The sequence below is a fragment of the Leptonychotes weddellii genome, chromosome 1 (genome assembly GCF_054177405.1).
Source record: "Leptonychotes weddellii isolate Sample4059 chromosome 1, ASM5417740v2, whole genome shotgun sequence".
Taxonomy (NCBI): Eukaryota; Metazoa; Chordata; class Mammalia; order Carnivora; family Phocidae; genus Leptonychotes; species Leptonychotes weddellii.
In genome coordinates this window covers 112,378,706-112,395,710 of record NC_138369.1, presented here as the reverse complement: position 1 = coordinate 112,395,710, position 17,005 = coordinate 112,378,706, and the positions used below count along the sequence as shown (strand labels likewise).

Sequence of the window (17,005 nt, the reverse complement as noted above, 5' to 3'; positions counted from 1 at the left end):
TGGGTGGCTCAGTTGGTTAAGCGACTGCCTTCGGCTCAGGTCATGATCCTGGAGTCCCGGGATCGAGTCCCGCATCGGGCTCCCTGCTCTGCAGGGAGTCTGCTCCTCCCTCTGACCCTCCCCCCTCTCATGTGCTCTCTGTCTCTCTCATTCTCTCTGTCTCAAATAAATAAATAAAATCTTTAAAAAAAAAAAAAAAGAATTTGGGTAATCTTGGGGCGCCTGCGTGGCTCAATCATTAAGCGTCTGCCTTCAGCTCAGGTTGTGATCCCGGGGTCCTGGGATCGAGTCTCACGTGGGGCTCCCTGCTCAGCGGGGAGCCTGCTTCTCCCTCTCCCTCTGCCCTACCACTCCCCCTGCTTGTGTTCTCTCTCTCTGTGTCAAATAAATAAATACAATCTTTGGAAAAAAAAAAAAAAAAGAGTTTGGGTCATCTCGTAAAGGAGGCCCGGTGGTGTGCTACTGTAGAACGAACAGGAGTGACAGTGACACTCTACTTGTCTGGCAGTCAGCGTACCATTAACTTTGCTTATAAGAAGGGAAGCTAAGAAGCCAGAAATTCAATGAAAGAGGCTTCTGAGTGGCTAGAGTATACGGCCCCAGATGTTGCCGACAGCTTTAATTTCCTATACCCTTCTACACATGAGCCCTGTGCTCTATCTCACTAGACTGTCACCTCCTCCTTTTACAAAATGTGGAGTTTTCCATCCTGCCCTTAGACTCGATTGTGTTTCTCTTTGCTCCTTTCTCTGTCTGCTGAAATCCTATCCACCTTTGAAAGGCAAGCCCATGCTCTTTGTATTTGGGCCCTTGGGCTTCTGCTTCTTAAACACTTTGCCTGCGAGTTCTTTCTCTGCAGCTAACAACCTAATAAAACATGAATGGACCCAAAAAGGGAGGAGGCTGCACAGGTTTAAAGTACACTAGAAAGTTTACTGCTGCTCAAAAACTGCTTTCCAATTAGAAGCATCATTTTCTTTGACAGGTAGGAGTTAGAAAGTGTTATGTACATGGAGACACAAGGAGGATCAGGCTTCACAGAGTCCCCGGCTCTTCTCATCTCTTTCCACTCCCATTTCCAGTATTTATAGTTTCCTAACTGGTCCCCACTTTTAGGATATGATCATGTGTTTTATTCTCTTATTCACAAAAATATTTGATTATCAATTTTCATTGACCTCAAATCACTAGATAGAAAGTGTTTCCCATAACAAATTTATATTCCTCCATTTGTTCTCTACTGCTTTCAAGTGGACCGGCTTGCAGTGTTTTTTTCTTTCCCCTTAATACCGTACTTAAGTTCATAAGAGTTAGCCAACAGTCTTCAGTTTCCTTAGATTTTGATCTCTTGTCCTCAATTGCTATAGATTTTGTGAGTGTGTCTTCTGCACTCAGAAGACAGTCCTTGAGAGTTTAACCAACTGCTCTGCTGTTACAGAGCAAGGAGTGCCATCTGCTCAGCTCAGGCTCTTGGAATCCTCACACTTCTCCCCTTTCCCAGACTCAGTCAGGTCTGTCACTTGCAACATCTCACCCCTGGAAGTGTATGTACGAGTTAGGGTTATTTGGATTTCAAGTGGCAAGATCTCAAATGGACTCAGCGTCAGCAAAAGATGAGATTTATTGAAAATATACTGGACTATTCTATAGAACGATGATATCCTGGGAAGAAGAATCACAAAGCAGTCAGGCCACATTAACAAATGAGCGTCTGGACTTAACTACATTGAGAAATCTCTCTGCCTCTCATCTTTGCTTTTGTCTATTGGTGTCACTCTTAATTACTGCCTAGATGTATTTTCCATTGTGGGAAATATGGCCAACCACCACCCAACTTGGCTTTCTAGGTCACAGATCTAAATATCATGGGAAAGGCTCTGGTTTGAGTCAGCCTATCCCTAGATCATTCAGCTATAGCCAAGAAGGCAGGGTCATGTTTGATAATATGCTGTCTTCACACTAACTGTAGGCCTGTTGGAGGTGGGGCAGGGACACACTTTCCAGAATACCAGGGTTGCTAGGTGGACCAAAAAAAAAAAAAATGCCCTTTTTAGCTCTTTTTTTTTTTTCTCCCTTCTTCCCACCCCTATTGACTTCCAAGTACAGCTCAAATGCCACCATAACCACAAGACTGACCCTTTAATAATGCTCTCTAAAAGTGTGAGAGGGACACAGTTTAAACTAATTTAAGTTAAAATCCTGGACAAAGCATTTACTTACCGCTACTTACTACTCTGTGACCTTGGCTTCATTTTCCTCACCGGTGAAAATGAAGGGATGGAAAGTAAATTGGGACTAGATTGTAAGACTTTAAATCTCATCTAGCTAAGGAAGGTTTGTATAATTTTTTGAACAAGAAATACCAAGTAGTGTATTAGGAATTATAATCTGGCAGCTAGCATAGATCAGGAAATTTATAGCCATATCCAGTGGTCGTGAAGATGATCAGGGCACTATTTAGCACTTATCTAATCAGATAAGAGTGAAGCCCCAAGGAATACAGGGAGTCATTCGATCTTGACAATAGGCTGATGGCTAGATGGTTGCCTTTTTGCCTCATTTCTTAGCATTCACATACTCTTTCTCCCCTCATGTTCTATACTGAATTTCTGCTTTTTGTTCACCAAACCAGCCATTTTTCACTCTTAACTCCAGAGATTTTGCATGCTTTTCTTTTTATCTAGTGACTCAAAGTGATTTTTTGAATCTTAAACTAGAATTTTTAGTGAGTGAGACAAAGATGAGGAAATTATGAATAGAAAAAAGGAAATATCTTCACAACAGATTACTGGAAAACTCTAAGAGAAGAACAAATTCAATCCAATAAATCTTTCTTTTCTTATCTACTCTTTTCAAGATTGTTTCAGTCAAAAGGACTACAAAATTTCTGGATTTGGAAACTGAAGTCAAGTAGGGGTATAGAATAAGAAATTAGGGTAGTTGTTCTCACTTTGTGTAGATGGCAATAGGCAAAATAATAAAATATTTGCTATCCTAAATTTAAAGGAAATAAGTATAAAAATTTGTGCTTAATCAGATACCATCTTGTGCTAGATTTTAGCATAGATAATCTCTAACATCTGTCAAAGATTTAGAAATAATTATTGGGGAAAATCTTTAAACCGAGGACATGCTGTTAGCTTAATATTGTTCTCTGAATTAAGAGAAAAAATTATTTGATTTTAGTGATTGAGCATTTTTTTTTAAATTTTAATTTCAGTATAGTTAACATACAGTGTATAGTAGTTTCAAGATTACACATTTTTGATAGAGCTCAGCAAAAGCATGATCTAAGAACTAGTGAATTAGGGGTCAGACTTTTGAGTATGCTCTCCAGGGAGCAGTGTTGTAAACTTCATCACGATGCATATTCCTTGCTCCCTGCCTCTTGCCTCCAGTTACATGGAGTTGAGGGTAAATAGCTCAGCATTACACACCAAAAGAGACAATGGGTTCTCCATTCTGGCTATATATTAGAATCACTTGGGGAGCTTTAAAACAAATGTAGATGATAGAGCCTACCCTAAACCAATTCAGTTAGAATCTCTAGGGTGACACATGGACATGGCTGTTTTTAAAATGCTCCCTGGTTGATCCTAACGTGCAGCTAGTGTTGAGAATCACTGATGGAAGAGATGAAAAAGAATCACGAATCTTCTAGTCTAGCAATCAAGAGTCTTTAGTTATTATTCACACTTAGGACAGTGCAATACAACTATTTTATATCACAGTTTTCTTAGCTGGAAATGAAGGAATGAGACTAGAAGACCTTTTGTATTTTTCTAGCTCTATAAGTCTTCAGATGTACTCCTGGAAATTTGTATAAGATGTTATGTGGATAGACTCATTATAGTTAAACAGATTCTACAATGAATCCCTCAGTAATGCAAATAATATATATAGTGCATATAAAAATGTAATATAATTTGTATATAATTCAATAGAGATTGCATTTGGAACTCAAACCATTCAATGTTTTCCTGCTAGGGATACTTCAACAGATGAAAAAGAAAGATTTGACCCAGCAGACTAGACTCTCCCTGGTTGTCATCATTATCTAGAGAAGATTTTTATCAATTCTTACAACTTTCCTTCAGTCAGTGTTTCTCAGCGACTATTAATTCCTCAGTGTTTTTCTTGGAATGCTACAATGTCATTGCATGAGCTTGCTGGGCCACCTGAACAATGTTGCCCTTGTCAAAGGCCAGGAGACTTTAACAAAATTTACCGATTCTTTTCATAAGTTTCATCAACACGCTGCAGTGGGTTTAGGATAGGTGTACCATCGCTTGTGAACCTAACTTCAGAGAGTGAGATAGTGGGTAGAATTACTGCTTTCCATGAACTCTTACTTCTCTTTCCTACTCTCACTTTCCCATAACTGATTTCATGCAACGACATTGTATTGTTCACACTTTCTAAAAGAAGAAAATGAGAGTGTGAAAGCTTATAGTTATTTTCTTACCGTTCACACCAAGTGTAACAGGAAATTGATACCGGGACTCTTCCACTCCAACCTCATTAGTGTTGTGTGAGCCCCCTAAGTGTTAAATGAAGTGTGTGCTCAATAAATATTTAAGAAAAATAATTTGTGTGCATGGAGTCATGGGTGACAGAAGGGTAATGAGATTGAGGCTCATTAGATTTTTTTTAAGAGGGGAGAACATGGGGTGCCTGGGTGGCTCAGTTGGTTAAGCCTCTGCCTTTGGCTCAGGTCATGATCCCTGGGTCCTGGGATAGAGCCCCACATCAGGGCTCCCTGCTCAGTGAGGAGCCTGCTTCTCCCTCTCCCTCTGCTGCTCCCCCTGCTTGTGCTTAGAGCTCTTTCTCTCTCTTTCTCTCTCTGTCAAATAAATAACAAATAAAATCTTAAAAAAAAATAAAAGAGGGGAGAACATAAGAGTTTTTGGCAACATGATTTGATTATTGCCTAGAATAGAAGCTAAGACCTGAAAATGAAGAGGCCGAGATCTGGATGGAGCTACACTACTGGGTAAGACAGAACTTTTTGCTTATTGCTCCTGAGGAAGAGGGAGAGATCAGAGACGATGAGAAACAGAGACTGGGTACAACCTGGAAATAGCAAAGACCATGACCTTCCTCAACCCTAGTCAAGTTAACAAGTCCAGAATATATAAGGCGAGTGAATTTCATGTGGAAACTAGTAAAGAATCTTGGTTCTTTATCTAGAACATCCCAGGACAACTGGAGATGTGTGAAGGAGGCAGTGTTGCATAGAGATGCATAAGGAAGGAAGCAGCCAAATGCCCATAGCTCAAACCATTGAATTGGGTTTAAGATAAGTTTAAAGAGATGTGTGCAGGGCAGCAAGTGGGGGTAGGGGGAGAGGAACAGTCAGTAGCGAAAATGAATGGGGTGTGTCCAGCTATCCTCAGGGAAAAATATGAGACTGAATAATTTCAAAGACAACAGCATCATGAAAATAATTTACTTAATACTCTATTCAAAATCAATTGCAGAATATCCCTGATTATTTCAAGATATGTAAAGGATTATTAAAATAGAAAAGTTTAGAACTATAGTAAGTACTAGTGGCATCCTACATTATTTCCTTAGATGAGTAACACAGATTTGCAGAGGTAAGAATGATGGAAAAGGTCAATATTTGTATGATTATAAAAGATATAAAGTTCAAGGATTTAATTAGATCATTTCTTTTTCCTCTTAGGCACATAGTATTTCATCATGGTAGGCTTATAAGATTTTGTGTGTGTGTGTGTGTTTTCAATTGAATCCACCTAATTTCCTAACTTGAAATTAATTTTTCTTAGTGTAGAATTGATGAAATGAGCTTTATTACATTCACTGTATTTGAAATAACTACTGTGGCCTGCTTTATTATTTTTGGTGATGAAATATTGTTAAAATTCTCATAATGCACTAAGACAATGATTTGGACAAGTGAATCACATATTTACAAGATGTTCTTTTGTTTTAATGTGAAAGGTAATCTTAAATTATTTTAAAAGAGCATATACCTCTATAATAAGGCAGTCTCCAAAATTTAATTGTTTACAATGAATATGACAGTTTCTTTAGAGGATATATTGTTCTACTGGTTAAAAATATTAAGGAATTCCCAAAGCACTTGAATTCAATTTGGTTTGACAAGTTCATTACAGTTTTTCATTTAAGCACAGACAAGAGTCTTCAGAATAATGATTCCAGCCCCCAAACTTTCATTCTAAATTTAGGTCAGGTAATTAGTGTGTGTTTCCCACAAGAAATAGGTAATTACAATGGTTAATGCCCATTGGTTAAATCTACCTGGAAGAGTAGATGTCTTATTTGTGTGTTTTAACGACATAAGAATAACTCTTAAAACCAAGATCGACCTGCAACTTGTAATACTTTCAAGTCTAGCATTTCCTACTTGTATAAATGTGTCATACCTGTTTCATACCTTCCTGCAGAAATGGCACTTGAGCTAAATGTTACTTGCATTCACTTTGGAAGAAAATCAAATGGGTATATAATCTGGCATGAAAGTACAATACTACACTAAGTCACCTTTTCTGACTAAGGAGGACCAGCAAAGATATTTTAGGCATCCTTCAATGAGAACCCTGCTTGAGGAGCTTGTTGTGTTCTGCTGTGTGTGCAGCTGAATAATCACTGGGGATCTGATTAGTTCCATGTATGTCTTTTCTCATTTGTCATTTAACTTACACCCATATCCAAATGAGAGTTAATGGAGGCATGATGTGGAAGTTGTCATATTTCCTTAGAGTTTTTACCTCCCCTATGCAGAAATGTAGTGATAGTTTTATCTTTGTTTTTGTTTTTGTTTAATGACAAGAACATTTTTCTGTGTTGTTTTCTGGGTACATGTAAAAAAATATAATCTTCTTTTATGGGTCATTGAAAATGAATTGGTTCATTAAAGTGGTCATTTTAAGCAAAAGAACCAAAAAAACCCCTGGTCTTCTGGTTTGACATGTCTCAGAGAACTTTCTTGTACAGTAAGCATGCATAAGTTTCTGAATTTATAGTGCTGTGGGCCATACCCTGGACTTTGGTAAATTCCCAGAGTAAATGCTTCCCAAGACCTAATTTTTTGATGATAACTATTTGGCCCAGGCTAGTGACCTCGCTCTTCTTCATCACACTTCGTTGCACTTTTTCTTTTAAAAATCTCTACATCATTTATTCCAGCCTACCTTTGGTCAGGGTTATTTACATAGGAACAAATATGAGTTATATCCATCTATTGTCATTCATCCCCAACATCATTTCCCTCTTTCACAGAGTAACTGCATTGCATTTTCATATTTAGCTAATTTGTTTTGGTTAAATGATATGCACTATGTCTATTATTGTAAGAATGTTCTATATTGATTATTACCTAGATCTAAAGTGGAAAACCAATATACCTTAATGTATCAACTAATTTATTGTTTGAAATGTTTCTATCCCTTTTTTTTACCTTAAAATATAATCTGCAAATGAATTTCTGCTGCCAAATCCAGTGGTAAGAAGTTCTCAAAAAGGGGATAAAATAAGATGGAGTTTAAGAGGAGTGCTGTAAAATCCAGGTTATTGATTTAGTTAGGGATTTCCTCCAAAGATCAGGTACAAAATGACCGTTGTTTCTTTCCTTTACATCTAAACTATTTTCAGAAGATGTTTTTTCCAGGGTTCTACTCATGATAGATCTTTGATGAGGCACATAAAGAACTGATGTAGGTAGACTGATAAGACAGATGCCATCAATAAATGCCTTCACAAAAATACTGGCCTGTCACAAGTTAATTTGATGCAGTATTTTCTGTCATGAGGTTGGATTAATTTTGTCCATTTTCTCCTCTTGTCGTAATTCTTGTCATGTGAATAAGAATGTATTATAAAGAAGAACATACTAGACATTATAATTCTGTGATAACTCATTTTTGTGACAAAGAATATAATGAGACCAGACAATAGTGCAAATTCATCATATTCTTACAGTGAACTTAATATTGACTTCCTGGCTTCTCTTCATGATTTTGAGGGCATGTCACTATGGTTTTATACCAACCAAATGATTAAAGAAACCACCAATGAAAGACTTGTACTGATTACAAAAAGCCTTTTCAACAGGGAAATAATAGAACCATTTCGATTTTCTTTCTTTTCCAGCTTAAACACATACTTCATGTATATCTGTGATTTCATTTTGATGAAAAAAGACTCATGGATTTGATAAAGTTACTCAGAAAGTGTTATAAACTTGAAGATTGGACTGTATTTATCAATGAGGAAAGAGTGAATTTTCTCAATAAATCACTATTATAAGTCATAAAAGAAAAACAAAGTTTTATAATAAAGAGTCTTTCCAAAATACTCCTCATATTTTGTCTCAGTAACTCAAGTAAAGCAGTCATTTTTAACATGGTCTGTCGCTACAGCTACGAAGATCTGATTTAGGAAATACCTCCCTAGTGGCAGACTGGTTGTTTTTAATTGCCCAGAATTTCTATCACCCCAACCCTAACTCTATGGAGTCTCCCTTTTTTTTTTTCTTTTCTTTTCATGTTAGAAGGAGTGAAGCTAATATCTACAAGCAACTATTCCTTTTGTACAACTTCAGGCAGACGTTTAAACGGAAACAGAAGAGATAGAATCTGTAGGGCATATAGGATCTGGGAGAAAATCCTACAATAGGAATATCATTTAAATAAAACATTTGCTACCATCCTTACACTCATTATGGTTAGTGAAAGTTACACATAATCACTCTTTTATTCTGAGTTCAGATATCTCCTTAGAATCTTTCTTAACAGAGCACTGGAAATGAGCTGTTGATCATTGGTTTTATTTCAAGAATTGAAGCCTATTTATGATTCCTCCCATAAGATTCACTATCTATATGCCTAGCATATGGTGGTGTTAAGTAAATGTTCATTGAATGGATGATTACATGTTCCAAAGTTACAAAAAGAAAAAAAAATTCTACATTTACATAGTTGGAGTCTCATTTCTCCGGTGACATAAAGTAAGTGATTCTGTCAGCAAAGTCCTTTGCTGTTGGACCCTCCTAAATACAGAAGGTGAGGATCACACATAAAAATGCATGTGAAGAACTACTTAGAGATCTAGTGTTTATGCACATGAAATATATACATATTACGAATATATACATAAATATAAATTCACTCGGAGTATAGTGTGGTGGAAAGACTGCTAGGCTTTGCTTCTGCTTCCCCCTTTATATGACCTTGGGTCTCTGTTTCTTCAGTTGTAAGATTTAAGCACTGGGTTTTCTCTTTTAATTCTGGGCATCTATATTTCTACACACATGTGCAAAATATAAAATAAGCCAGCAAATTTCACTTGACCTGATTTCTTGGATTTATTTTTATGTAATAGAAAAAATTAGACATTTTACTTGAATTTTTTGCCAAGGGCCTTTGATGAAGTTGTCAAAATCCAATGTTTGATTTTTCTTTTACTAATTACAATTACCTGTAGGAAAAATATGTGATGGTATTCTTTTCTTGTTAGAACCTGGGGATTCTATTCTGTTGTTGAAACTGGAATCTCTCCAGCCTCTTGTGAAGTAAAGTACAAAGAACACATTCTCTGGCTGAGGCAAAATTTATCCAGATAGAGACTGCTCTTGAGTCTCCTGGAAAATCTGCCTTCTGAGAACAAAAGGCCCAATCTGATGTGGATTCTTGCAAATGGTGTTCACACAGGAAGCCTGTCACCCAATGGGAAGCAGCTAATTGGCCAGACAGTCTTGGAATGAATTTAGCTGCTGGTTGGCAGGTGGGGTACATTGTAAAGCACCACATCCAGGCTACATAGTAATTTGTTTTTAATTACCGTGTTTGCTTGGGAAAGGCTGTAAGGTCTACTCATTGCTCATATTGGTATGCTAATTGTTTGGAGATTTACAAACTGGGTTTTACACGGTGTCCTTTTCTATTGCCTGTGGTGATCTGAATAGCATGTTATTCATTTAGTTCTTCTAAAACTTTGTTTTAATATCTCAAAGATAAAAGAGCAAACTTAACTCTTATTAAATCTCTAAACTTCAGGTAGTAAAGATTGTAAGAAGGTATTACCCTGAAAACATGTCTTTGATTTCATTTTGTTTCCTGGCTTAGAAAATGGAATGTTTTTGTGCGAAATGTTCTTGGATGTCAACAAGTAAATAGTGACTGATTTATGTGCTTGCTCTTACAGCCTGGGGAGGTGGGAAAGGGAGGTGGGGTGGATATGAGGAGAACAGCCAGGCTGCAAGAGAAGCCAAGCAAATGGTGAGCCAGGTGCCTGCCCAGCAGGAAGCATGCCCAGGAGCAGAGACTGGGAACCCATGGTGGGTCAGATGAGGTTCACAGGAGCACAGGTGCTGGGCAAGTGGATGCCCACAACCTGGGAGCAGTCATGGATCAAGCTGGGCTGGATGAGAATAGGAATAGAGATGGCATACGAGAATTATGAAGGGGCAGTCAGAACTGGGTCAGTCAGAGGACGCAGGGAAGGCAGTGAATAAGGAGGTGTGCATCCACGTAGAAAGGGCCATGTGGAATTTCTGCCAGCCTGGGAGGTAGTCCCCTCCAGATGTTGAACTTGACAGCAGAGATTGTGTTGCTGGTAATTATGTCTCCATGGCCTCAAAGCTCTTGGGGTGGGGATGAGGGACTAATACAAATTATTTGTGATCTAAGAAGGGGTCCTATTGTCATTGTTTGTTGCATGTGTATTAATACAGAATTCCTGATACAAATTTAAAATATAAAAATATCATTTTAAGGATTTGGCCTGTTTGTACTTCCTGGGGTTGGGAATACAACTTTTGTTTTTTAACCAGGTATACTCTAGTTCAGTCCTTCAGGGTCTGTAATAGTTTCTAACATACAATTGGTGCCTAGTGAGTTTCATCTAATACTTGTTGGATAAAAGAATTATTTTTCTTTCTGCAGTACTTTGGCCCCAGATCTTAAAGATATCAATTGTGGCTCTGTGTCCACAGAGCTCAATATAAGCAGAATGAAGTTTAGACCTTTCTGTGGAATTAAGGTACCAAGTCATTTTGACTTGGTAATTTGAATATTTTTACTTTGCCCTTTTTGGGAGATGGGTATAGGTTATGCTTTCTATATAACTGCCTAAATTTACAAATTTATTTAGTCACTGTTAGTACTGTTAGAGTCATTGTTGTATTGGGATGCTGTTAATACAATAGTATATGGTCAGGGATGCAGGAGTTCTGACCTGGACAAAAGTACTCTGAATAGAAAGAAGAGTGTTCACACCCATGTGCTTAATAATATTTATCTTTTCCCGAAATTGCACTCCTAAAAACATAGCTAAATCACTCCTTCTCAAATGGGAGCCATGCCTTCTTCCTTGGCATCAATGGGGCGGTGGGGTGTTACTGATACCACACAGGGTTCAAAGTAGCAAGTCAGATTTCTCTGGGTTCAGTGTACAGATCTGATACTTATTAATGTTACACCATGGGTCAAGTGATCTCATCTGTAAAATGGGAGTGATGACACTACTTACTTCATAGTAATTATTATTCACAATTATTATAAATTGTGATTCATATTTGAAAGGAGCAGATGAACGGAAGATAGAGAGAGGAACTTTGACCTCTTCTAAAGGTCACCAAATATGATGGTAGATGGGATGGAAGTGGAAACATACTTTGGAGAATCTGAGCAATTGTTTGATCATCCTAGAATAATCATGACTCTAATAAAACTGTTATGAGAAGATCTTTGCTGGAGGATATTAACCCAAAGCCCACTTGTGACATCATAATCAACACATTCACCTGTATAATTTTTTCCTAGCATTGCCTTCTATTGTTTGAAATCACATTTAATCCTTCCACAATAGGAGGCTGATACGCAACCGTGAATGCCTAAATCACACTGCTTTACTCCCTAATTTCATTTGAGAAAATCTTTTTATAAACTAATATCCTGATTCTAAGCAGAAAAGAGATGGAATACACAATAAAGTGTCCACAGGGGGTTTCAGCATTTCATTTGGGGTGTCATATTGAACATTAAAATGCAATGTAATAAAAAGATGTGTAGAAGAGATGAAATGATGGTGTCCTGCTGAATAACTTAGAGAAAAAAAAACCACTGCTTCAGCTTTGAGTGCTACATTTTATTTATAGCTTCAACTGATATCTTGACTTCAATCACGGAACCTCTAGTTAGTTTGCAGAGATGGTTTTATAAGCCTCCTGGGTGAAGGGAAATGGTCCTCCCTGATTGGTCCACCAATAGGAGGCGAGCTCAACGAAACAAAGAGAGAAGATGAAGAAAACTAGTCAGCAATGTGAAAGGTGGAACAGAAGTTTCCCCGGGGAAATGTGTGTGAGTGGAAGATCAGTTTCAAAAACTAAGAACTTGGAGGACAATGGAAGGGCAAGATAATAAGCTGAGCCTACAGAAGAAAAATAGAAAGGGAGGAAACTGTGCTCTACTGTGAGCAAACAGCTGGATTGAGGGAGAAAAATTCCAACTGTATATTAAAAGAAAATTCATAGATGAAAAAAGGGAATGTGGCAATAACAATATAGCTGTTGTTGTTAATAGCTATATATATATTTTTTAAAGATTTTATTTATTTTTTAGAGAGCGAGCGAGAGAGAAACAGCATGAGAGGGGAGAGGGTCAGAGGGAGAAGCAGGCTCCCCGCTGAGCCGGGAGCCCGATGTGGGACTCGATCCCACGACCCTGGGATCATGACCTGAGCCGAAGGCAGACGCTTAACCATCTGAGCCACCCAGGCGCCCGTTAATATCTATATTGTGAAGCTTTTCAGAATATCGTGTTTTCAACAAAGCAAAACAAAACTGAATTTAGTTAGTAAATTCGAGAGTATACCTATGTAGCTTACAAAATGCTTGCACTAAGAACATATGTAGGCTATATATTTTGTTGCATATGTGAATAGATTATATTTATTTATTGTATTTATATATGTGGTTTTATTATGTTATGTTGTATGTGATACATATGTTATACTATATTAATATAATTATATATAGTTTTTTTCTAGTGCCCATTTTTCTTTAAGGTTAAAATTATTTCCTTGAAAAATAACTCATTAAAAAGTGTTTTGTAGAGCAGAGTCATTTTCATATGGACGATGCTCAGTTAAATTGACTTTGAGGGTCAAATCCTGTCAGCTCTACCTTTCAAATATACCCAGAGGCTGATGGATTCTCATCCCCTCCCCTGCTGCTACCCACCGCCTTGCACTAGATTGTGGCCATAGCCTTCTAACTGTCTTGTTTCTACCTCAGTCCCAACATCATAGCCAGAGAAATGCCATGAAAATGAAGGCTAAGTCATGTTACTCCTCTGCTCACACTCTAAGGGCTCTCCAGCTCATTCGCAGTCCAAATCCAGGCATGCTCAGCACCTGTGGGAAGACCACCCTGCAGAAAGACCCAGAAGCTCTGCAGAGCCCAGCCTACATGATACAGCCTTTGTATGCATATTGTATTCAAAGCACTTCTTTTCACTGGGTAGCTCACTTCAGAGAGGCTGGAAGTCAACCATTTTGCTTTCCAAGTTCCGCAAAGCTGGACCTAATTTCTGGCACTGTGTCCGCTATAACCCAATTGTATTAGAATATAGACATTTGGCAGTTTCATGAAGTTTGTCATAATTGGGTTTCTCCTGTTAAACTTACTATAGGTCACACTATGGTTTAATGATTTTTATCCAGGCCTGTCACTGCCCAAGGGTGGGGAGTTCCAAACTGACCTTTAAGAAAGATAGAATAAATATTAGAATTAATCATTTTGAGAGTGAAAAATTTGAGATGGAGATGTTCAGCCATCAGACTTTGAAAGTTGTTTTTTAAACTGTGAAGAGACTTACTTTTAACTTAGGGTAACCCGAGGGTAACTGACATTACCCAGTCAATGTAACTACTTGACTGAACTGATTCTTTCAAGATGTTTTCAAGTAAAGGGAGGGGGGGAAGTCACATCTATAATTGTTGAGAATGCAACATTGTATAAGTATTAAAAAAATATGGACCAGATATAGTGGCTCCCAAATTTTGTGTTCATTGCTAAAATACAAATTCAAGGATTTGCCTATAGATATTCTGATTTACAGCTAGAGCAGGCTCAAAAATATGTGTTTATTTAAAAACAGTCCTTGAACCTCACTTTGAGAAACTCTAGGAGAAGCTGGAAAACAGGACACTAAAGAGCTTTGTGGCCTTGGACATGTAATGTTCTCTTTTCAGTTTCTCTCTCTACGGTATTAGCAATTCACATATACATATACATTTTATAGAATATAAATATTGTTCCCACGCATTATCTAATTTAATCTTCATAGAATTTTTCAAGGCAGTTTTTACTGTCCACATTTTACAGGAAAAAAAAAATCCAAGGTTCAGAAGGGTTTATCACAGATCAGTGACAGATGGCAGATCTGACAGATGGCAGATTGGTGACAAAACCAAGATGATAAACCATGCTACTTTTAACCCTATACTATGCCTGTCACTGTACTTCGGATGCAAAAGAGAGGATTCAGACTATGTATGTTTCCATCTAGTTTAAGTCCATGATTTAGACAGCCTGCTTAAATAGACACAGTTATTTTTAGCCCACATTTCCACTACAGCAGGGTTCAATTCCAAGCAGTTAATATTCTAGTTAAACTGATGGCTGAAACACATTAAATATGAAGCGAATCTTTTTTTGGTCTAGACTATTCTGTTTTATTAATCTTCATTCTTCAATCTTCATACAGATGGCTCACTTGATAATCGATTCCATGGATCCACAAGCACAAGGCATTGAGGAAAAAGAGGCGCTGGAAGGGGAAGGAACCAACAGAAATGAATCAACTCTCACACTAAGAAATGGCTGAGGAAGTTATAACAGATTTCCCCTAACACATACAGTCGTGTGATTTTATGATGGGGCAGAAACAGCAATAGCTTCCTCCTCCCACCTGCATTCTGAACAAAATGTGAAGTAAGGCAAAAGAGATCATGAGAGATCAAAAAGAATTCGCATTGATTGCACATTTAACTGTGGAGAAGGTGGCCTCTATCTGCCCACGAGCAGGCTTCCTGATGCTGAAGCACAGCGTCAGACAGCCTCCCCTCAGAGCAGAGGCCTTTCAGCAGAAGCAGATGTCCTTCCTCTGCAGGGAGGCTGTGTCCCAGAGGACAGGAGGTGTGAGAAGCTGAGTTAGGCATGCAGGGTTCCTCTCTCAACTTCACCAAACAGATCACTTGCTGCTCCTCTTTGGAGATGAGTAGAAGGCAGAGAAAGAGGCTTGGAGCTTTCAACATCACTCATCATCAGGGAAATACAAAACAAAACCATGAGGAGATACCACCTCACACATGTCAGAATGGCTGAAATTAAGAACATAAGAAAACAACAGGTGTTGGCAAGGATGTGGAGAAAGGGGAACCCTCCTACACTGTTGGTGGGAATGCAAGCTGGCGCAGCCACTCTGGAAAACAGTATGGAGCTTCCTTAAAAAGTTAAAAATAGAACTACCCTATGAACCAGGAATTGCAAGAAACAGAACAGATGAACATATGGTAGGGGTGGGGAAAAAGAGAGGGAAACAAACCATAAGAGACTCTTAACAATAGAGAACAAACCGAGGGATGATGGAGGGAGGTGGGTGGGGATGGGCTAGATGGGGGATGGGTATTAGGTGGGCACTTGTGATGAGCACTGGGTATTGTATGTAAGTGGTGAATCACTGAATTCTACTCCAGAAACCAATATTGCACTGTATGTTAACTAACTAGAATTTAAATAAAAATTTGAAAAAGAAAAAAAAGAGGCCTGGAGATTTGAGGAAAGCAAAACCAGAGGAGTGGTGAATAAATGTGGCCTCCTAGCAACTGCATTTCATCTACTAAGACCCATGTGGGACTTAACAATAGAAAGGGGGATCTCGAGAAGAATTTGGGAGGTATTCCTTGTGGTGGAAGAAAGAGTGAGAGAGGAGTGGACCTTTTTCTGTGTCCTCACTGTTGTTCTCACATACAAACTTCAGTGTCTGCTTTCTTTGACCTGCTATGAGATGAAAGATTCTGCTTTTTTCACACACTGTATTTCTCTCTTTTTAGAGGCTCCCCTGAGGAAACCTGCCTCCATTCCGGTTTAAGATTCCAAACCATTACATCCAGCACATTTCTCCCTGCCTCCTTGCACACACTGCTCCATAATAAGAAAAAAATCCTCATGTCCTCAGCAGACGGAAATAGAAGGACTATATTTTTGAGAGGTTACTAAGTTGAAGACTTGTCTAGTTGCTTTGTTGATATTTTATTTTCAGGAATAGAAGAACACCTAATTTGAAGGGATAGGGAGTAAATAGCATTGCACAAAACTGACATCATATTAAGCCTGCACAGTCAAAACTCACTGAGTGACATTGGCTAGAGAGAGCTCTATGGTAACCTAGGAAATAAGAATTTAGAGTGTCAGGCAACAGAGAAAATCAAATTATTGTCAACTTACTGTAGGAGTTCTGTTCAAGCGAATATGTCATGCAGTCAATGGCAGACATTTAAAAAGGCCTGCCTCTAAGCAAATATATTGCTTGGTTACTCTCTTAAAGCATTTTCATTTTTAATCTCAACTCCAGGATCTTCTCTTCCTGTATTTGCTCTTGCTCTCTCCTACCGCAAAGCTTTCTTCTACCACCACCAGAACAGATTCTGTGTTTGAGAATCACAGCGCGGTAGAGCGGAAAGCAACCTGAACACTTCTATTGCAACAGTCTCATTTTACACAGAGAAACTGAGTCTCGGTAACATGAAGCGATTTGCCCGAGGTGCCCGCCCCCCCATAACACAGCAGCACAGCCAGGGGTAGAGCTCAGCTCCCCTACACAGCCGCCCACAGTAAAAGGTCACACAATTACCTTACGGTAGCTGTTTCCTATTTGTTTCCTTCTTTCACTTTAACATTTGAAAAGCCATCTAATTTAAAGGTAATGCATGACCCTTTTAGCAGCTTCTAAGG

The 17,005-nt window shown here is 38.4% G+C and overlaps 1 long non-coding RNA gene across 1 annotated transcript in view; it reads left to right on the top strand.

The window, feature by feature from the left end:
- The window catches only part of LOC115942533 (uncharacterized), a 262,660-nt gene extending 246,911 nt beyond the window's left edge, over positions 1-15,749 (top strand). The window contains exon 6 of the long non-coding RNA XR_004077160.2: positions 14,757-15,749. This is a non-coding gene — a long non-coding RNA (uncharacterized LOC115942533). The remainder of the gene's footprint in view (positions 1-14,756) is intronic.
- The last annotated feature ends 1,256 nt before the right edge of the window (positions 15,750-17,005 follow it).